Genomic DNA, 23,306 nt, shown 5'->3' with positions numbered 1-23,306 from the left:
CCACGCAACATCACCATCCGTCATAAACCATGCTGAATGCGCCGGTTCTCGTCCACGCTATACATATATAGGATACGGCCACCGAAGATGGACCACGTGGGCTGCAGGGCCAAAGGAAAATACTGGTCGCGTAAGAAGCGCTGGAGAAATCTCATCGTAAAACGAGCCGTGCATGTAGTACGTATCGTGTGTGCAAGTTATGACGTGGCTTAGACGGAATTTAGGGAAGATGTCGATGACCTGCCTTGTGATTAAGGAGAGAAGTGTAGTTTTAAGGGCTCGTTTTTTTTTTGTTGTTAGATCCAATATGAACGAGAACTAACAGACATTGATGCCAAGTATTGAGGCCTCGACATCATTGCTTGTATGTTCTCAGTGATATTATGCCTTGTCGCTGTTATTTTATCTCCGCTTGCAGGCGGCCGTGCCCTGATTTGTGTCATGTGGTCTGAGCAGCGACGAGCTGGTCTTCTTAGAAACATGACATCTACAGGCATGACTGTCCATACTTGAGCGAGGGAGATGCTCTTTATTAGGAACAAGTATGTTTGTCGGCTTCTATATACCGCTGGTACTCTGTATAGAGATGGGGAATAGGGTCAAAAGATTCCAGAAGAGGGTGAACAAGAATGAAAAAAAAAAATAATGAAGTACTTGCAACTATACATATATAATGTCAGCCAAATTAAGCCTTTTCTATGTGAAATATAACCATTAAAGCTTTCCGACGAGGCCAATTTTGAGAGCTAATTAAAAATAGCGACCGTAGAACTTGTCACTATTTTGAAGGGTTGGGCACTTCTTGAGGACGCGCATCGGCGTTGGGCATTGCCATGAATCGCGCTAAAGGGTTGGGCGTGCTGGCACGGACACGAAAGAGAAGTCAATTGCACCAGAAGCTTCTTTCTTTTGCCCGTTTTCGCAGGCTCACTCTTTCAGCGTGAATACGGACCAAATATCTCAGCTCTGTGTTTTATAAAGTCATCGATTATCCTTGGTTGGGAAATTCAGAAATACTTCATGCGTGTTCGGAGAGTGTATAGGTGTCCTGGGTTTCGCGTCGCGTGTGCGTTCTGTATTTGTCGTTTTCTGTGCTTGTAACTTGTCTCCGCCACTCAATGAAAGCATCATGTCCGGGGAAACCTTTTTAGTACCCAGTAAAGAGACTCTCTCTCTGCGTAGCTGGAAAGCTAAATGAGTTGAAGTCATAGCATTGCATATGCTAAGTACTAAGAAGCGCACGTCGAAAAGTCTGTTTATTGATTCGCGACGTGTTCGAGAGGCTGCATGTTCTCATTACTTCAAAAGCTTAACCGTTCATACGGCGTCGTTAATAGAGAGTTTTAGAATAGCGCACCGCGAGCCCTTGCGGTGCGGTCACTGCCACTGCGCATGCGTGTTACGCGAGTCGGCGTTCGCGGCCCGCACGCAGAACATCCGAAATAGCGTACGGCGATCACGGCCCGCATGTGGCCTGCAAACGCTGGTTTCGAGGCTATAAGGTCGCTGTGATCGTGCGTTGCGGTTTTCAGCAGCGCAAACACTATTCTAAAACTGATATAAAGCCCGCTACGCCAGTAATGCCCGCAGCGCTTGCAAATGGTATTCTAAAACTCCCCAATAGCGTTGGCGTGCGTATTCCGAGCGTTATTGAGTGTCATCCTTAAACTCGCTGTGGCGTAGTAACTAACCTGCATGATGCACTTTATTTTACCCTGCTTGTTCTTCGGGGTATTGTCAATCATCGAACCTCGCGTTCTGATGATGGCGGCACCATTTAGCAGCGCTATGAAAAGTCAGGCGTGCGATAAATATGGATCGAAGATTGTCATGTGCGGGCCCCGGGTCCGAGACACCTGTCCTGCTTGGTTAATAATCGGGTGATGATTAAATCGACGACATTGGCCACAGAGTGCAATATGTCAATATAAACAGATAATTGTCTCGTTCCAGTGTCCCTTTAATTAAAGAGCTCTATGCGGTCGGAAGCACTCCATGAAGTGCCGCGTATTGGAAGAAAGTAGAGACGCGGACGACCCCGAGAAGCGGCAGGCATCGTGGCCCCAGATTCGTTCCGTATCGACAAGATCGACCGCGCTCGGATGAAGCGCCCTGTTCAATTCTGACGGGTCCTCTGTCCCCGTTTTTTGTTTGTTTCTTTTTCTACACGCTGCTTCTCTCTCACTATTTCTTCGCTTCGCTTGTGCACTTTTATTTGTTACGTTGCCTATAGTACGCCTGTGTTCGCCGGAACCGCCGCCCGATAGCATCTGCGATGCTCTGTTTCGAGGAGCGCTGGGCTTAGGACAAGCCGGTCGGCCGAGGATAACGCTTTGATCATCCCGTCAATGATTGTTTGATAGAAACAACGAGAACTGGGATCTCTTGCCGCGTGGACCATGGGCTCAACAACTAAATACTTGCCAAATCGCTGTTTCGACGCACAAACTTGAGTGAACTAGCTGCACAGTCGAAATCGGAGTCTTTTAACTTTCCAGAGTGCACTCACTCTTTCTAATGAATGCCGTCTTGTTTTAGGGCAAATTCATCCGGAGGCTTGGGCTCGTTTGTACCAACAGCTGTCTGGAAACATGTGCTGGTGCGATCGAACGTGTATGTGCGAACGGGTAACTTTTTTTTCTTCTGATATCCCACTTTATCATTAACTTGATCATGTAATCCTTTAGCTTTGCATGAGCTGCTACATTGTAACGAATATTTTTATCCGCCGTTACTCTGTGTTCAATAAAACTTGTAGCTGGGCGAGAGGCTTCATGCTTGTTTCAGGCTCAGAAACGCACCTGTCTATGTTAAATCTTTCCGTTTCCCTGTCGTGTTTAGTAACGCACACCGTGCACCTTCGTCTTACTGTGTGCGTTCGACTAAACCAAACTGATCGCTAATGCTCACCCGTGTCCGTGTGTATATGTGGTATAGTCAACGGGATTCTCTCCATTAATGGTTTATTTTGCTTTCGCAGCGCAGTAAGAGCTGCTGTATGAATACGTAAACAAATCGCGAACATATTTTATATGCAACGGTAAAGCGAGGGGAAAAAAAGCACAAAAATGCCATGCGCGATCCTCATACATGCTGCGATGCTGAATTAGTGTATATACCTTACTCTTGTTCTCAGATTCACCACCCATCTTCTCCGTCCTTCATCTCCAGTACGGAGTAACAGACTGGCACAATCGAGTTCCTGACATGTCCTCGCTATAGTTCGTGCTCCTTAATTAATGCTACGTTGTCTCGTTTTGTCTGAGTACAAGCATGTACCTGTAAGCAACAGCGCCTGTTCTTTGTGCTTCGATATAAACAATCTTTACATTCTCAGTAGAACACGCAATGGCAATACCTATAGCGTCACTCAGCAATAATGCGGTCAGCGTTGCAGTGGCCGTCGTCTGAAACATGTTTTTCGAGACTGACCCTTCGAGCGTAACGCGTGGTTGAACGAGTTGGCCTTCTCGCTACAGCGGGGTGACCCGGTTGCGTATACGCTAAAGACGTTTCTCCACGTTACGGTCTCAGCCGTCGCGCTGTCAAAATACTTACGGTGTTTCAAGCTTTTGAAGAACAAAAAAAAACAAAGCAAAGGAGGTTCGATCGTCTTTAAGAAGGGAATATGTGGCACTTTGAATGTTTTAATGGCTGAAGCAGGCAGCCATCGTGCACATATAATGTTCCAACTGCCTCAGAGATAGGGGAAATCGGGTGAGTTCGTATGTTTCTATGATGATGCCGGAGCAAACACAGAAAAAAAAAAGAAATGGGGATGTAAGAAGGTAAACTGGACAGCACTCTAGTAACATTTCAACTCTGGTCCCGTCAATCTCGGCACGTCTCGCAAGTCGTTGAGCAAACACAAAACGTGATGCGGAAAGAGTGCGTGTAAGTATAAGTGTAGAGAAAGAAAATATTGCATGAAAACCAAGCAACGAATGCTCGGTGCCGCAATAAATGCGCGCAATGGCAGAATGATCGAAAACGAAGCGAGACAGGCAGGGAGGACGGAATGATATGGACGCATGATTGATATGCCATTGGGACCATTAGCGTCGCTTCTCGTGTTCCATATGCCGTGCAGTCCTGATAGGCGGACTGTCGCGTTTTTCTTTGTTTCTTGCCTTACGGTTTTGGAGTACTTTCTCGGTTCGATGATGACAGTAACGTCGCTTATCGAGTCTCCGTTGTGCGTTACTCCACCTGCGTTTGCGTTTGTTTCGCCGCTCGTTCTGGCGCCGAGACGATCGATTCGGCTTTCGAACTTCATTTTCGAACGGTTTGCAGCATTGGCCGTTGCACCGCTTTTTTTCACTGCGCAGCTTTTTTCCGATGAACTGCACTGCTTTTACAGCTTCCTTCCCTCTCGCTCTTCCTGCTTGAGGCAATAAAGGTACTTACACTTTCCAATGTCGGCCGCGCGTTGGACGATCACCTTATTGAGACAACCTATCGCTTCTGCGTTTACCTATAGGCAAACGAAAAAGCGTTGTCCGTACGTGACTACGTGCACTGAAACTGAGCCACTGGCTTCCTAACTTTCGCTCGCCACTATAGTGATCATGGCAAGATACGAAAATTCGTTCCTGGCATCATTAGGATACTTTGGCTTTTTTTCCCGCCCCCAAGGGTTCTTTCAATTGATTTCACGTAATCTTTCTGCATAGAGCTTTCGTTGAAAGATGAGACAAGAGGGCTCAATATTTTTACTAGATTGTGTGCACACGTCTCGCTGCATCCAGAAGATCGACGCAACTTTCACTTTTGCGAATAGGTTGCACCAGGAATGAACGAGCATGCTTTCCCGTATTTTTTTTTTATTATTCATCCATGTCTCTGGGTCAGTTTGCCTTCAGCGTATACGTGTTGTAATTCGTCTCGGACAGGGACAATACAGGGTAGTCAAGGCAACCGCACCGCAAGCGGCGATCCAATGTCTCTCGCAGTGTATTCTTTTAAGCGCCACGTGTTCTTTCTGGTGTCCTGGATTCCCGTTCTGATGAAATTTTAGGCGTTCAAGATAGTATTATTTTTCCGATTGTCGACGGTGTTGTTTTGTATACTCGTTCGAGCAGTAATGTTATTCCATTCACTATGGCTCATACAGAAAAAAAAAGAGGGAGGGGGACGTCATGTATTTTCTATGCCTTAAAATTTGATGTCGTGTACCGCAGCGGGCGGGCCAAGTCTGTAAAGAAACCATCTTATAATACAAGTAAAAGTGTGTGTGTGGGGGGGGGGGGGAGGTTGCGTTAGTGACAGTTGTCCTTAGCATATCGTGCTATGTTTTAGTTCTACATAATTTCCAGGAAGCTTTGGTCTCAGGTCACGTTGTAGTGGGACGTAGTGTGAACACCGCTTTGTCCCTTCGATCTAGAAGATCGAGTGTTCGACGTGGTGGGTCAGAGGTTATAAGGTTGCTCGGCTGTTGACCCGGAGGTCGTGGGTTCGATGCCCGCTAAGGAGGTCGCATTTCAGTGGCGGGCAGCCAAATGACAGAAGTTCGTGCACATGTCGGAGCACGTTAAAGGACACAAGATGGTACAGATTTCCGAAGCACTCCGCTACGGCGTCCCTTGTCGAGCCCTATGGTTATTTTGTCAAGTAAAAGCCGCAGATAATATATCATTGAAACTCTGATTAACCTTCGGATGCTGGGAATAGAAACACAGAACAGGCTATAGAAACGGGCCTGGTGGAGAGTAGACAGAGGGACGTGGACGTGATTCGGGCCTTGCGATTTCGCAAGCGCAGATTCGGCGCCTGTTGTATATGTGGCGGCGTATATACGCGAGCAGTTGTGTGAGCCTCCAGGAATTGTTTACCGTGGGCAAACAGACTGGCGTGGTCCGCGCCTCGTAGCGTGACCCAAGGTGTGCCGGGAGCGAACGGGGCTTCGTGCCGCCGTCGAACTCCGTGTATATGCGTATGAGCGGTCAGTTTGTGCGGCACAGTGAGCCACACGCACCTGCGAGGACGCACACGAACGCTGCATTCTGTAATTGCATCTATCTCTATCTATCTATCTATCTATCTATCTATCTATCTATCTATCTATCTATCTATCTATCTATCTATCTATCTATCTATCTATCTATCTATCTATCTATCTATCTATCTATCTATCTATCTATCTATCTATCTATCTATCTGTCTATCTGTCTGTCTATCTGTCTGTCTATCTGTCTGTCTGTCTGTCTGTCTGTCTGTCTGTCTGTCTGTCTGTCTGTCTGTCTGTCTGTCTGTCTGTCTGTCTATCTATCTATCTATCTATCTATCTATCTATCTGTCTGTCTGTCTGTCTGTCTGTCTGTCTGTCTGTCTGTCTGTCTGTCTGTCTGTCTGTCTGTGTTTCTCTTCTTTTCTTTTCTTTTTTCTTTTCTTTCCTTTTCTCTTTTCTTTTCTTTCCTTTTCTCTTTTCTTTTCTTTTCTTTTCTCTTTTCTTTTCTTTTCTCTTCTCTTTTCTTTTCTTTTCTTTTCTCTTTTCTTTTCTTTTCTTTTCTCTTTTCTTTTCTTTTCTTTTCTCTTTTCTTTTCTTTTCTTTTCTCTTTTCTTTTCTTTTCTTTTCTTTTAAGCAAGCATGACCCACCCCGCCGACCTTTCGCGGTGTCGTGACATCGTCGGCCAGCGTCTCAACGGATGATTCGGCTTATACTACAGACAGATCGCAATTTTGACTGTCGTGCCAGTGGAGGCACCTTTTGTATGGTCGTAACGCAATAGTGAAACCTGTTCATATCGTATACGCGGGGAAATGTGTAGACTGTAATGATGAAACATGTACGCATTGTGCAGGCTTGTTCGCATCTCTAAACGGCCTGATGTAAAAAACGTGTGATAACGACGGCTTCCTTGGATATTATTATTAATTTAGTAGTGTAGTATTATTTTGCCCAACAATTATTAGAGAGTTTTAGTACTGCGTACGCTGCATACGTGGCGGCGTTGCGTACGAAAGAACGCCACGTTCTGCGTAGTGCGCATGCGCAGACCGCAACGCGCACGTATCGCGTTACGTACGCAGCCGCTACGTACGCACGCATGAGATGCGTGCGTGCGTACGTATGAGCTGATCGCGCCGCTCTCGAACAAGTTCGCCACAGCGCGAGACTTCGTTTTGCAAAATGGCGGCATCGAAGGCAAACACCGACCCAACGTTACTAGACTAGGTTGCACCGACCGGCTCTGTGGCTTAAAATATGGCCATAATCTGGCTATAACACTTGGATTGGCTCACATTGGCTGTCAACAACACGTGCTTCTATTTTGATCTACCAGATGGCGCAACACCCTTCACGCTCGTTACGTACGCGGGTACTACGGCGTACTAAAAGCCGATTAGTGGCAAACGACGCCACGTAACGCAAGACGCTTGCGTGATGCGTATGTAGAACCATTCCGCAGTACTAAAACTCTCTATTATTATTATTATTATTATTATTATTATTATTATTATTATTATTATTATTATTATTATTATTATTATTATTATTATTATTATTATTATTATTATTATAATTATTATTATTTATTAATTAGAGGCCACGCGCTCGCGTGTTCCCTTTCATGAAAAAAAAAAGGACAGTGTACCTTTCACCGCCATTATTTTTTCATATACATCAAATATTGCCCTCCCGCATGTGTCGTCGCTCCGTCAACACTTAAAAATTTGCATTTATGGAAATTGGTGCTTGCATACTGGCGTACACAGCTTGCGGAGAACAAGTCCGCAGCGGAAAACGTTGCTCGAGATTAAACTTGTGATATTCGCGGCGCATAAACGAGGACTGCGTGTTGCATATATGGTGAACACTTAACGAAAAAAAAATACCTTATTTGATTGTATAACATTTCATTACCCGCTGCACAATATGTTTTCCCTCTTTTTTTATTTCAATACTGCCAGTCTCACACGGAGGCCAAGGCAGGTCGGCCTATTGATACAACGTGAGCACGCATAAAGAGAAGAAGAAGAAAAAAGAACAAAAAATGCAGTGCAATACAGGACACAATTGTGTGTCTTACAGGAAAACGGGATAGGGTACACGTGCCTAAAATGCTTCGTGTACATTTAAATCATGCTTATCTCCAGTACAACGTTAGTATTTACAACGCAACGATCAAACTAATAAAATCTAATATAACATAAACACTCATGTAAACAATGGAAGAACAATGTGCGTAAACGTAAAGCGTTTTTTTTCGTGGTTTTATAATGACACGGACGTCTTTTGTCGTATAAACAAGTTAAAATAACTCGAATACATGAATGAAGTGTCCCTTGCAATGTGCGTCAAATCGCATTCTTACGCAATTACACCAGTGCTGCGCACAGACTCGCAGTATTTCTCCCGATATCGAAGGTCGCCCTCGCACACGGAATTCTCTGTCACCTTTTCCTGTTCGAGAACCCCTGGGGTCGGCCTTCTCGGCTATTTCAACGGCCCAGTAAATCTCTCCGGGGTTTGGAGCGCAGCACGTTTCGGCAGCGGTGTTAATTGCCCCCGGTGCGTACTAACACCCCAAAGCCGCTTACGGTGTCGCCACGGGCGTTGCGTATCCGGCGCGAGCGGCGACTCTCTCCACTCGCACGGCAAACCGACCGCGATTTGACTTGTGGTGCTGTTGCAGGAGGTGGAGACTGCGCGTATACACCTATTGCATGTTTGTAAACAGCGGTAGGCGACGTCGACATACTGTGAGGCACTTGTAGCGACGTCGCCGCGCGAAGGCTCCGCTCAGCCCAAAGCTCGCCACCGCCCTGTATGATGACGGGACAGATTTTGGCTTGGCGGAGCCTCTACGGGCCATGACGTCTGCGCCTCATTATGTCGACGGCGCCTATAGCCTTTGTTTACAAACTTTGCTAAGGCACGTTGCCGGGCTAGTTGGTTGAGATTCATCATTTTCACTGGTATAGCGCACCACGACAAGGACACACACAAAGGAGAGATGCACACACACACACAGCGCTAACTTGCAACTAATGTTTTATTTGCGATCACACACGCTGTTTATACCACAGTAGACCGATAAAACCTGGATAATGTCACGTCAAGGATAATGTCACGTCCCGATGTTCCAAAACACCCGTATACTCTTTAAGGCCCGTGACAGAACCACACGTGAAATTATTGAAGCTTTTGAAATGGACAAAATGAAAGAAAAATGCGTGAGTGTGGCTTCCATAGCATTATCATCTAAAGAAAATAAGTATCTAGAATCTTCACTTTGACGGGCTAGTGTAGATTGTCGCTATCGGTGATGACACGTGCATGGGCTGTGCTGTATTCTTGACGTGGCATTATCCAGGTTTTATCGGTCTACTGTGGTATAAACAGCGTGTGTGATCGCAAATAAAACATTAGTTGCAAGTTAGCGCTGTGTGTGTGTGCATCTCTCCTTTGTGTGTGTCCTTGTCGTGGTGCGCTATACCAGTGAAAATGTGGTTTACAAACATGAAATAGTTCTACGCAACCCAATGTCGTCGGGCACGAAGATAGTCGCGTTTTCGTGTTTGGCGTTCCAGTTTTCGTTTCGTCGCTGTACCTTCTTGGCACGAGTTGAAGTTCATCCGCTATTTTGATAATGGCGTTTAGAGAGAGATAGCTCGCATGGGAGAGAGAGTGATGAACTCAAGGTGTGCGAACGCAGCGCCTATCAGCGAGACAGTAGTAGTTTTTTTTTTCGGTATTTCACTGCACGATTGCACTACTTTCGACGACGTCTCAGAATTACACTGATAATTAACTGATCGACTTGATGTCCTTTTGTTACTATGCGCACGATTTCCTTCTTTAAAATACATATGTCATTTTTTCTCCGCATTGCGAATGTGTGTTTTTTAAGCGTATTTGTTAACCCGTGATACGCAGTAATCGATGTATACTTTTGCAAGCTCTGCTTTTTGTTAAGTTGTCCCCCTGCCCTCATACTTGTATTTTTTTTCCTTTGGGACCTACGATTGCACTCTTATTTGGTAGAAACGTATTTAAATGTTCCCGGTTAGTGAACTGACCCAGAAACGCGTTGAGCTGCTAGGCTTGCACAGTGGAGTGATGGCACCCAAATGTATGTGATTGATCTCTCTGCAGTTATTCTGCGCGATTTCAGTCAACGACCGTGTTTTCTTTGAAAATGGCATGACCGTGTAGTTCATGACCGTGTTAGGAGTTCTTACGTGTCGTTACTATACTGCGTTGATGCGTGAGTAACTTTTCAAAATGTATTCGTTGGCAGCATTTCACTACTATGCCGTGTGCATCTAGTGGCTAAGGTACTCGGCTGCTGCCCCGCAGGTCGCGGGATCGAATCCCGGCTGCGGCGGCTGCATTTCCGATGGAGGCGGAAATGTTGTAGGCCTGTGTGCTCAGATTTGGGTGCACGTTAAAGAACCCCAGGTGGTCGAAATTTCCGGAGCCCTCCACTACGGCGTCTCTCATAATCATATGGTGGTTCTGGGACGTTAAACCCCACATATCAATCAATCAATCATTACTATACCGTGTGCAGCGTACATGTGTATACAGGGAGCGAGGCCTCCTTATCGACGATGTAAAGTGATGGAGCACGTGAGCCGTCTGGTTAAGCACCTCATGTACGATGGAAGGTGACGAAATACTCACTGCCTGCAGGCGTATACGTTTGCCGGCGCGTCTGCGTAATGGCTACTCGTTGACCCCGCCGGACTGGCCACAAAATGGGATTACGATTAACTGCTGCTGCAGTGGAGGTCGCCGTGAAGGGAATGTATACGGTTTCTCCTAGGCGATGCCGTTTATGACCCGAAGGCAATGACACTATACACAGGCGGCGCTCAGCGATAAGACGGAACTGCACGTCGCCGTCGTGCCTTGGTGAGCCTCACTGCATGGACGAGAATGCTTCATTTTTGAGCTGCGTGCGCATTTATATAAGCGAGTTTCATTTATTTGTGAATTCCTTAAATGCGCAACGCACACATAGGCCAGCGTTTGGAAGTTGCCTTATAGTTACCCGCTCAATATCACTGACTGCTCTGGAAGGAAGACAGCAGCGTCCCTTTCTACTTCTCTATACTGTCACGAGAAGGAGACCGACTCGGAGGGATAGTCGCAGATGTATTTTCAGCCGGTTAAACGAGCAGCGCCAGCCACAGAGATTCGCTCGCGCCAGTATATATGCTTTTCTTCTTCGTATGCATGCACTGGCACGTAGCAATACTTCGTGACATTGTTAGGGTGTTCTGACCACCCCATCTTTCTGTATTACTTCGGTTGGGCCAGTTGGCATGCTCTGGGGTTATGTTTACGTGTGTGTAATCCGTGTGAACGTGTGGATGATCCGAATAAACCGTATTATTTCTGTTCACTGTTTCCAGGGCTTCACTTACTGCCAAACTATATCCGCCGCTGCGAGCTGATAGCCTCGTGTCGTATACACGTCGCGATTGACTGCACGGAATTCACTGAATTTCGTGAGCAGAGTGATTTTTTTTTCTTTTTCGGGGAGGAACAGCTTTGTTAAAGACCTTTTTCTCTGACGCGTGAAGCTTTTCGTCGTGTGTGTAGTTTTGGAAAAAAGCTGATAAATTGTCATTTTCTGGCAGCAATGCTCCTGGGACTCTATGCACTAAATACGCGACCAATGAATGACCCCCCCCCCCAATCCCTTCCCGATTTAGTTGAGAACTACGCATGGTGCATAAATTGCCGTACAATCTGTCTTTCGCTAACAGGCTATGTACTAAGGCTGAGCGAAAATATACCCTCTACTCGTGTCCTTTCTGTGCCTTACAGTATGTTCCTGACCACACCTTATTTGTGATTGTACCGTTAGCGCAAATATGTACAAGTTCGTGACATATTGGCGGGTGAATATGTGTGAAACATCATTTGTAGGTTTTGCACTCATGTAACATTGTCTATGAATGACCGGGTATATCATATCCCCGGGCATTCCGTAGCACGACCTCCCCAGAGAGGTTTTCGCTGTGGTGGTTACACAAGAAAGCACTTGCCTCACGGCCTTTGGACGCAAGGGTATGAACGAGTGAGGCACTTGTGCTAAAGCCATACATATCCACCATCGTCTTTTATTATCAAAAACTTTTGTCATCTATTCACACCACACACACCTTTCACGGCATGGTCATGATTTTATTACTTATATGTTCTTACCCGCCTTACCGCGAGGAATTTTAAGGCCCTTATACAGCCGCTAATCACAATCATTGTCCACATTCCTTGTCCCATGAACTGGCGCTCTTTGGCCATCGAATGGCCCTTGCGCCAAAAAACACCATATATCATCATCATCATCATCAACATTGTCTATGTACCTTGTCCTTGCGTAACTTTGGGCCCATGTGACTCTAAGGCTTTCACTTTGTGATTCTCGCTGAGCGATATTGCACCTGCCCTCGAATATTAAAAACAAGACGCATGCGTATATGGAGAAATGCTTGTTTGTTACTCTTTCTTTAAAACTTTGCGGAATCAGACGTTTCTAAACGCTGGATTTTTTTTCACGCGCCCGTGTGAGCAAACAGTAAAAAGAACTGCACTACAACTTTCCCACCCCGGGCCGTCCTTTGCGCATTCTGGGTGTAACAGCCGGAAAATTAGACTCCGGTTTCCTGGCTCCGGACGCCGCTGGCCGATTTATCCTTGGCGCCACGAGACTGTTTCGCCTTGCGAGAAAGCGAGCGAGTTTCGAGTGTGGAACCACTTCGCCTCGTGCGCGCTCTCCTTTTGTACCTATAGCTGGGAGAACACAGCGCAAACTGCGGACGTAGCCCGTCTTTGTGTATCACGAGTAGGTGGGAAATGACTGCGTCGTTTCTTCACTCGCGATCTCGGTGCGAATTTTTTTTTTTTCTAGTCGCGCATGCTTCATTCGTGCGGCCGCGGTTCCCTGGCTACGCGCGGCTCTGCAATGACTGTGCACCGAAGTGTGAAAGCCGTGCTCTCCGAAAATAAATAAATAAATAAATAAATAAATAAATAAATAAATAAATAAATAAATAAATAAATAAATAAATAAAGTAGAGCTCAGCGCTGGTTATTGGAAGTCGAAAAATGTCCGACCTCGCGGGATTTTTCTTGGGGCCGAACTGCGAAGATGAGATTGTTTTGTCGGGAGAGACGTTCCTCTTTTGCTTATTTTAATAAACCATGCAACGCTATATAACGGTGGTCGCACTAGAAAGTCCCTTGCGGGCAGATGTCTATTGCCAGCTTGGCTGCTTCGTTTAAAAAAAAAAAAATGGAATTCAGAAGGTGCAATACATGGCGTTTGTATGTTTGTTTGTTGCATAACTGGGAATGAAATGACCCTATAAACATCGCGAATATATCCGAAGTTTATTTATGGATGACCTCTTGCTCGCGCATTCTATGGAAGATGGGGGGCTGCCAGCGTCATCATAAAGGTGCGTGAAACCGCTTTCGACAAATGTAAAAAAAAAGACAAATGAAGCCTCGCAAATGAAAAGCAGTCTGCAGATTTGCGAGTTCTGACTAGTTTATGGGTTCGATTGTTGGTTCGGCTGCTTGCAATTCTCGAAAGAGTTCGAAAAGGACTATTTAAGGGGACGCATGCGTGTATGAAATAACTGGAAATTATTAGTTTTTTTTAATCGATGACTATACACAGCTTGCAGGGCCGCATCGTTCTGACGGTAACAACATTCACAAACTAAAACTATGCGCGAGGAGGAGGGGGAGGAGGAAAGTTTAAGTGGAAGGACAGAGAGGTTAGCCAGTTCTTAGACCCGCTGGCTACCCCGTGCTGGGGAAAGGGCTGAGAGGAATAAAAGATGATAAAAAGAAATGTTGCGAAGAGAGAAAGAGAAAGTAGGAAAAAATAGCGACAGAGGAAAGGCAACATCAAGGAGTATAAGACACTATAGTCTGTCTCTGAGGCCAGTTGTCCGTAAAAAGCGCAGCAAAGCTTTCAAAGCCTTCTGGGCTGAGGATGGGCTCGGCCAGTGACCCAGAATCCTTTGTTCCGACAAAGGCCGGTCATCCAGTCTATCCAGAGCTGCAGTCAGTTGTCTTTGCGCGTTGAAATGGGTGCACTCACACAGAAGGTGCGCGATGGTTTCTTCGCAGCTGCAATAGGTGCATGTAGAAGAGCTGGCCATTCCTATGAGATAGGAGCAGGCTCTAGAGTAGCTCTGGAGTTTATAGTTGAAGAACCTTCGGGAACTTGGTCTATCTTCTCGGACTCGAAGGCAGCTCTTCAATGTCTTATGTCACCCTTTCGCCATTGACCTAATGAACAGTTAGTAGCTGAAATAAGGCTTCATCACCAAGCAATCGAGAAACAGCACAGCATAGTATATCAGTGGATACCAGGTCATGGCAATGACCGCGCAGATGAGGCCGCTATATCTGCACACGACGGTACCCAATACACGGCCATCCCGTTCTCAAGAACCGACGCAACGACAAGACTTCGTTCGCTTGCACGTGACCTCACACTGGTACAGTGGAACTCAACAGATTTCACAAACGCGCGCCTGCATAACTTGGATCCCGATCTGCAGCTTCGTCTTCCCTCAGGGATACCTCGAGCTGAGGAGACTCTTCTATGCCGCCTGTGGCTTGGAGTGGCCTTCACGAACGAAAAAAAAAACTATGCGTGAAATTCATGTAATGGTATGCAGGCCGACTTCCGGAAAGAACAAATGCGCTTACCTTGTATACTTGTAAAATGGCTACTTCGAGCTTCACGCTAAACGTTTACAAACAAGGTTGTGTCAATTATGCTTAGGGTAACTATATTCGAGTAAACGAGCGCTTTTAATTCACAAGAGAATATTTCAATACGACTGATTCTCATTCTAGAAAATGTGTTGTATGAGCAATGCCGCTGTGGCATTCAAGCAGATGAGTGATGCCGTGTCACTCTAGTTAGAATTTGCGAAAATGGGATTGAAGATGAAGTCGTTATATTGGGCTAATTCTTCAACATGACCGTTATCCACGTTTTCTTCGGTGTGTCAATTAGAGCTAACGTCAGAAAAGGGGCCTCTTATAGTTCGATGCGAAGAAGGTCGGACGTGCATTCGCTAGTCAGTGGACTCGGTAGTGGCGTTGCCATGGCGAAGCCGAGCGTCTTGGGAACCCTACATATGTGACGCCGTCAGCGTTCATCTTCCATCGCGCAAACACCTTTACCCCTATTCGGTCCACTTCTCTTTGATCTCGCTGCTACCCACTTTTTTTTTCTGTCGGGGTGTGCGCTTTTATGTTTTTTTTTCTCCCAAGTACGCTCTTCGCTTGAACGGTTCACGAGCTCCTTCGTGTTTTCATGCTTGACCAGAAGGACTGGACGGGACGCCGTCAAAGGAACGGGGGTAGTCCGTGCCAGAATCGATAAGCCGGGAAGCCCTTGCTTTGCAGAGTGCTTCTGTCGGGAGAGTTTGGTCGCTTTGCTCGTCGCTTCTTTGATCTCCCTTTATTTACTACGTTTTCTTTTTTTTTTTCTCGCCATGATTGGGGCACCGCGTCTTTGTGTGCTCGTTTTATACTTGCCCCCCCCCCCCAAATGTTGTGCGCGTTGGCCTCTAGATTGCTTCCCCCAGAAGATGCCCTTGCCCAGCAACGCTCGCGTACATTCTGCTGGGCGGGGACAGCACGCATATTGAGTGCGTGCTTGCCGCTTCGCTTCGAATTCAGTCGTTCACTTCGGGAACCATGCAGAGCGGCGTCAATTGCTGAGGTAGCAATGGAAAGACGGGAAGGAAAAAAAAAACAGGAACACCCTCCCTCTCTCTCTGTCTCTCTAAGATTAGCGCACATCGTGATTGGTCCTATATGCTATCCAACAGTTTTGTATTGTTCAGGCGCAGTCCGAAGCTGGGGGAGTAGCAGTGCAGTTTTTGTTGCTTTAATTTAGTGAAATTGCTCCAAAAAATAGCACCTTGTCTACCTTGCAAGAAATCATTCGTTTTTTTTTTTATATAGCACTTTCTGGCACTTTTCATACGTTTGCCAGTAAACATTTCTAAAACTAACCTGTAAGTGTAGCTGTTTCTTGAATCGCTTTGCATTCTATCGAATTACCATCGGCCGTCCGGTATCTGTTATGTAATGATAACCAGCCTCTGTTATCATTTGAAATCTTTTGGAATCGAAATGCCGAAAACACCTCGAGCCTGAAAACCAAGTCGCATTGTCTGTTAGGCCGAGCATTCTTCAGGGCGCATTGAATTGAATTGAATTGAATTGAAGTTTATTTCTTTCTGATACAGAAAGAGGAGTAAGAGCTAAAGGCCGTATTGCCTGACAGAGGCTCCTACTCCCATGCGCATTCGGCATGCGTGTACATGTTTGCATGCGATGCATCACGATCAGAGCCCGCAATTGCCCACGAAGTGTCACCCTACCGAGCAGAAAGGCCACTTGCTCGCGCGCTCTGCACAAACCTGAAGGCGGGCTTTACGTATATATTTGGTTCCGACGCGCTGTTTTATTTTGTGCGCGTATCCGACGTCGGCGTAAGAACAGTTTTTGTCTGCCACTGTTTCGTTATTGTATCAGGTCGGAAGCAAAAACGTGAATGGTCTGTCGCACGATCCGCCCATCGGTGAGTGATGGTTCTTAGCGTGGAAGAGCAGCCGTATATAAGAAGCCCCCCCCCCCCCCCCCCTTTGTCAACGAGCAACTCCGGGTCTTCCTTAATAAATACGTGTGGCGCCCAAACGGCGCTATTCGGTCCTTCCGCTCTTTCTCAGCTCTCACCGGCTGCGTGCAGTCCTGCTCATGACGGGAAGAAGAACAGCCCTTCACCGTTGACCGTCCTCCTTTGTTCCCTCTAAAAACGCGATCAACGGTACGGCTCCTGCGAAGCGTGCTTTTCTGCCGGACGGATGTGCTTTGTGGAAAAGCTTTGTTTTAATTTTATCGGTATTGGCGAGACACTCTTTTCCGTCGTGCTGTGTACTATGGAACACAGCAGTGTGGTTCTTTTCTGTATGCTACCTTATTTCTATTTTCCTATCCTTTACTTTTTAATCCCCCTTCCCTCATTAATGGATCGCAAACCCGACGCGCGTCTGGTTGACCTTCCTGCCTTATCCTGTAGAATTTTTTTTTATTTAGGCGAAAGCCTTAGATGCGTAATCAAACGCGCAAAATAATCGCATAATCAAGAGTATCAACTCGAGTGATGCAAAAACATCACGCGACCACGTCACGGTCTGACATTGCGATGTCGCAGGACGTCATAATTTCGTCAATATGATCACATGATGATGTCATCACGTGACGACGTTGCTTGTTCAGAAGCGGAGCGATCACGGAGGTGGTGCAACAGCACGGCAGGTGCGCAATATCGCACTGCTTCAACGTTCATACATAATCTCGTCTTTTCGTGTCGTTCATTCTCCTGGTTTTATCTCTCTTCGGTTTTCATTACGTTCTAGTAGAGCGTACATGTACGCTCTAGCTTTAGTTTTCTCTGTTGCCCCTGTCCCTTTAATCGTTTTATTTGTAATATTTGTAGGGAATCAATGGATCCAGTTTTTTTTTCTTCTGCCCTTCGTGTCGGATCGTACTTTACGTAGGTGTCGCTCGCGAGCTTCTACCGCTCTAGCCCGAAGTGCACTGGAGAGGCCTACGATACCGAGGGTAAAATCTGTCAGCGTCAGAAGACTGCCTTGCCCTGCTACTACTTGTCTCCTTATCTATCCGGCCTAGTCGTCCTTGCTCCTCTTTTTCTCTGCGTACCCCAGTAAGCGTGCGCTGTTGCGTTGCTCTTTACTGGCAGACAATCTTCTGTTCTCCTTTTCTTTGCATTTCCTTTTGCCGTATAGTCACGGGGATACCGTCTCATCTATAGAATACCTTCTCCCGCTTTTTCTTTCTAGGTGCTTTTTTATTTTAACCGAGGTGCCAATGTTAGCGAAAAACTTTATAAACTGTCGTTTCGACTCTCACAAAGCTTCTGCGACTTAGTTAAGTGGCAGCTAATTCGCTCTTTTTTTTTAAATAAAATGTGTATGTTATATCACCTATTGCCCTACACGTACTGTTTGTACTGCGCTGTGGGGCGTTCCGCTTGACCTCGCCGGCTGATCGATTTGTTAGTTGTATTTTGCTTTCTAATACGCTTTCTTCACGGGTGTGTGTGTGTGTGTGTTTATTTTGGTGTCGCGCAGTTTCTTGCACAGACCCACAGGCTTAGTTTCAGGAAACGGACAGGGGGTGACATCTGTTTGTTGACCTCTCGTTAGAGGAAAGAGACCGGCTTGTCCGGCGTTCTTCTTGCTCGCACACGTCGGAAACCGAAACGCGACTTGGTTGTCTTCTCGATTCCTTGCCTCCGGCTTGTTATGTAGTGCGTGTCGTTGCCTTGGAGGTACCTGACACCGTACGGAACTGGTACACCCAGACGTCTATACTTCGTTGTTTTGCCTTCCCATGCTTCGGCACCCTTCTCTGATTTTCATTTGAGCATGTTCTTGTAGTTTTGGGCTGATGCTGTTCTGATTGAATTACCTCGCCAGTGAGCATTCGCTAGGACGGAGTAGGCTTTTGCAAGACTCTTTTGATGCCTAGCAGAAAGGATGCAGGAATGAATGAACTGCAGGGAAGTCTCATGAACAACACTAGTAGCACTTACGGAAATAAATAAATAAATAAATAAATAAATAAATAAATAAATCAAAAGAAACAGTTTCGCATTGTTTGGTTACGTCGTTAAATATATACAGAAGGGGGTCTCTAGGTCAGAAAACAATATCTTGGCTGAACAGGGCACACGGGACGAGGACGAAGGAAAAAACACTGACAAGCGCTGACTCGCAAGTGACTGCGAGTCAGTGATTGTCTGTGTTTTTTTTTCCTTCGTCCTCGTCCCGTGTGCGCTGTTCAGCCAAGATGAACCCATACCAACTCGCTCAAGCTTCCATTCTTATGCAGGAGACCATACCCTCTGTAAATAATTATAGATACAAATTATGAAATAGATACAAAATAAAGTTAAAATATAACAGGCAACCACAAAATATTGGTACCGTAGGTATGCATATCAGTAGTTGCACATAGTATAAGTCAACCATAGCACGCGTACAATAGTTCCACTCGTACATTTGTGCGGAATAGATTGGTGTAGCCCTGTCAATCTCAACAAAGCAGCTTTCGAAAATACCATGTTTTTACAGAGCTCGCTGTGATGGACCTATGGTTACTCCAGGCGAAGTTATTTGTGTGGTCGTGATCTTCGATTTCGCCGTTACTTTTCTAATCAAACTCGCTCAGATTTTTTCAGACAATGCAACGACATAGTTCCATGTGAATGGTGCCAAGCAATGGTGTCATCTGTCGTAATGTTCAACAACAACAACAAGGTGACCTCCGTGTCGCGGGTAGTAAAAATGACTCCGGAGCTGTCTACAAAGCATACCTAAACCTACGATTTTGGTTACTGCCCTGTCGCAGTGGTCTACGGGCTAAAGCACTCGGCTGCTGATCCGCAGGTCGCGCGATCGAATCCCGGCTGCGGCGGCTGCATTTCCGATGAAGGCGAAAATGCTGCAGGCCCGTGTGCTCAGATTTGGGCGCCCGTTAAAGAACCCCAGATGGTCGAAATTTCCGGAGCCCTCCTCTACGGCGTCTCTCATAATCATATGGTGGTTTTGGGACGTTGAACTCTACGTATCAATCAAGACCTTGGTTAATGTGCGTAATATTTGTTTTAGTTTGAACATTATAACTTCGTGTGCTGGCTTTGTTTCCCTCTCTCAATGAGAAGCTTATTTATCTTACATTGTTTCATCATGCGAGGTTATATGTTCGATAAGCGGCACACATGACGCTATATTCGAAGCGCTCCTTTACACAGCTGCTGTGGAATCGCCAATAAAAGTTTAACGACCATGGCGCCGGCAAAAGATTAAGTATATGGACGTGTGGGTGGACGGACGTTGGCACATTTCCACAGCGTAGTATGGCTTCAAACTGTTTCATTGGTCAGACTTGATCCCTTAGGCTGGACAACTTGTATTTCAACGAAGCTTGAAAGCGTTGGTTCGCTGGCCGGTCACAGTGGCTGCATTTTGATGGGAGGCAAGGAGCAAAGAACGCCCCTTGTGCTTAGAGATAACGCACGTTTGAAATGGACTCGGTGTCCGTAATCATATCATGGTTTTGGCACGTAATGCTTGATCAAACGTATAAGTAGTGGCACTCGTATTTCTGCCAACACGCTGGGGCTGGAAACGGTTTCCCCCTTTCCAGCCCGGAAATATTCGTTACGGCAGCGGTTGGCTCTAGAAACTTTCGCTTGCAACTGAACATTTATGCGAAACACATGCTAACTTTGGTCTATGTCGTCGTCGTGATTAAACCATTATCACATACTATTTCCGACAGGCTCGTGGCATTTGGGTCGCGCTCACCGCTTATTTAACTGCGGTAGAAGCTCGCGCTTTCTCATCATTTTGATTTTTTTTTCGTGAGTTGAGGGGGCAATCTCCCCCGAGTCTGGCCAAGCGCGCGCGCGCGAACGGGCATCTTTTGAAGGTTTGAAAAAACGGTTGGCCATCTCGCGGGCTAATTCGCTCGGCTATTCCCTCGCGGCGCTCTCGACAGCCGGCTCCAAATGAATATGGCGCCTACTGATTGCGCCTCGCCGAACGCAGACGGTCCTCGCGCGTCCCATTCGGCCAATTTGGGAAGAAGAGGGTCCGCGGCATCTGCGACCCCGGTGGACATAGAGCGCCTCCTGGGAGTTCTTCTTCCTCTCCTTCTCTGATGGCTCATACCCAATGCAGGGGATTGGCCGAGTAGTATAGTGAATCTTTTTCAGCATATTCTTCACCGTACTACTAATATAAGCTACAAGTTTAACTAATGTAGCGAATTTAAATGTGAATTAGTATTGATGAGATATTTGAAAGATGAAGAATTTAGCTAGATATTCCAGCGAGTTCCATTCTGTTCCCGTTACCAGTAAAGAAAAAAAAAGGAAAATTGTTGGAGGAACGCCATGACCCTTTCGTCGAAGCTCCATGATATATTTGAAAGATGAAAAACTTAGCTAGATATTCCAGCGAGTTCCCTTCCGTTGCCGTTACCAGTAAAAAAAAAAAATGTCGGAGGAACGCCACGACCCTTTCGTCGAAGCTCCATGAGGCTGTGCGGAGCCCCGCTCTTTACGACCAAACCTGGGCGACCCAGCACGCCCGTGATGTGGCGTTGAGGAAAGCCCTTGACGTCCCTTCATGGGAGGCCTAGGCCCGACCAACTAAACCTGCTGGTTTCTTATAATAAAGTTTATTACTCCTCCTCCTCCTCCCTCTCTTCTAGCTCGCAGCGTGCAGTGGATGGCCGCGTACCCACATCGAGGGGTTGAGTGGGCGAAGCAGATGAATTTTTTTGATATCGAATAACGTCGCGTTATGAACCGCTTATTTCCTAGTATTAATTGAAATCTTTGTAAGCGAGAGATGATGAGGGCATGAGCACATTTTGGAGCGTGCAGCAACAGTAGCAGTTTGCAGTGCCATTCCTGTTGAGCGTGTTTCTGTCTCACTCATTTGCTCTTTTGAAGTGCCCCCTGATGAGTTTATAGTTTGGCATTTATTAATACAACATTTCACGACTTCCTATGTAGAAAAATTTCGTGTTCGCGTAAGCAAATATTGCTTAAGCGATTGAATAGTGAAAATTAAACAGTGTTGGCGTCTCAACTTCATTTTTTCCGACCCTTTTCCCCACCCCCATACAGGGTAGCAAACCAGTTCGTCTAGGTTAACCTCCCTGTCTCTTCCTTTTATTTATTTCTCTCTCTCTCTCTCTCTCTTTTGCAGACACATGTACTCAACATAACGCTATTATTTGAACTCAACGATATTTATTACAGTAAAAGAAAACGAACAAAATGCGACACATATTCAGTCATTTTAGCATATACATTACAAATTAAGAGGAAATGGTGGCGCATCATTAGTATATACTTTCGCCGTTACTCTTTTCTCTCTCTCTCTCTCTCTCTCTTTGTTTGTTGCGTGCGCGCATGCGAACATATGTGGTCACTGAAGTCTAGTTAACGTCGATACAGCCCCTGTTTAATTAAATAGTGATAAAGTCAGCGCTGCTAAGTTGGAAAGAGAGAAAACGGGGAAGACACAGACGGACGCGCCTGTGTCTGCCCTGTTTTCTGTCTCTTGAACTTTGCAGCGCTGCTGATATCTCATGTGGTATGCTCCCAGCTAGCTCCGTACACAAGCTCTATTAATTAAGGGGGCACTGCCGCTCCCTATACGGGTGACTCCATCCGGCCCCTGTATAGAGAGTCGACCTTCGTTTCCTGAACTCGTTGGGGGGAGCCGGGCTGCTCAGCAAACACGGCCCGTGTGTGTCTTCTCGTTGACCATTTGGACCGACACCCTCTATTGTCTTGTCCGTCATGGTCGCTTGTACACACACGCGTTGCGTGCGGGTCTGTGCTCGGAAAGTGGCCGTGGCTCGATTTCCTTCTGTGATCCTCGAGTAGCCCTGCTGTTACCCGATCGGTGTGGTATGAGGATGATGGTATCGATGTTGCTACCGGCAGTGTTAGAATTGCAGTCTCGGGCCGGCAATTTCTCCGCCGGCACTTCATTTCGCGTCACGAATCGATGCAGTACGATCACCGCAAAGGTTTCATAAGAATGATTGTGCTACGCGCGCGCTCTTTTCTCTCGTCTGATACATTACACGTACGTCACACCATCGCGCTATTAGTGCTCGAATTTCTAGGCAACATGCTTGACTATTTTATAATATCCTGATAGTAAGGAGAGCGCAAACCCCTACAAACGAGTTTATTTTGGAAATAACGCGGCCACCTGTGATAAAGGTCGAATGTGCGATGGGGCGTGTTGTATAGGTGCCAACGCGCTTCAATGCGGATCAAATTGCTCATTTAGACTGATTTATCAGCGCGAAAAATACGGGACATTTCGCCGATCAATCAGTCTAAATAGTTGTGAACCAGCTCGCCCAAGCAACAGTTTTAGTCAAATTGCTCGGCGGCCGACGACTGTTCACGCCACATATATGAGTGCACTGTCTTGCTCATTCTATTTTCATTTCCCGGACACAAGTAGTGTGCTCAAACGAGAAATTTATGATCTTGAAAACGCTGACTGTTATCTTCGTCAAGGTGACTTCCAAGTAATACTCGTGTATTGGATCACTTATATAGCCAAGCAATCGCAAGTCATTTTGAGAAATTTTTTTTTAGCGGAACTTTTCGATTTGCTAGCAGAACTCGGCGCTGGTCGCTCGCCGGTCGTGTTGCTTTGTCGCTGTCGTTGTATCGCC

The 23,306-nt window shown here is 46.2% G+C and overlaps 1 protein-coding gene across 2 annotated transcripts in view; it reads left to right on the top strand.

Annotated features, from left to right (window-relative positions):
- LOC119171584 (galactosylceramide sulfotransferase) overlaps nt 1–23,306 on the top strand; it is a 161,778-nt gene that overhangs the window by 56,092 nt on the left and 82,380 nt on the right. The window lies entirely within an intron of this gene.

The sequence above is a fragment of the Rhipicephalus microplus genome, chromosome 4, assembly GCF_043290135.1.
Source record: "Rhipicephalus microplus isolate Deutch F79 chromosome 4, USDA_Rmic, whole genome shotgun sequence".
Classification (NCBI taxonomy): Eukaryota; Metazoa; Arthropoda; class Arachnida; order Ixodida; family Ixodidae; genus Rhipicephalus; species Rhipicephalus microplus.
This window is presented reverse-complemented; position numbering and strand designations above follow the sequence as displayed.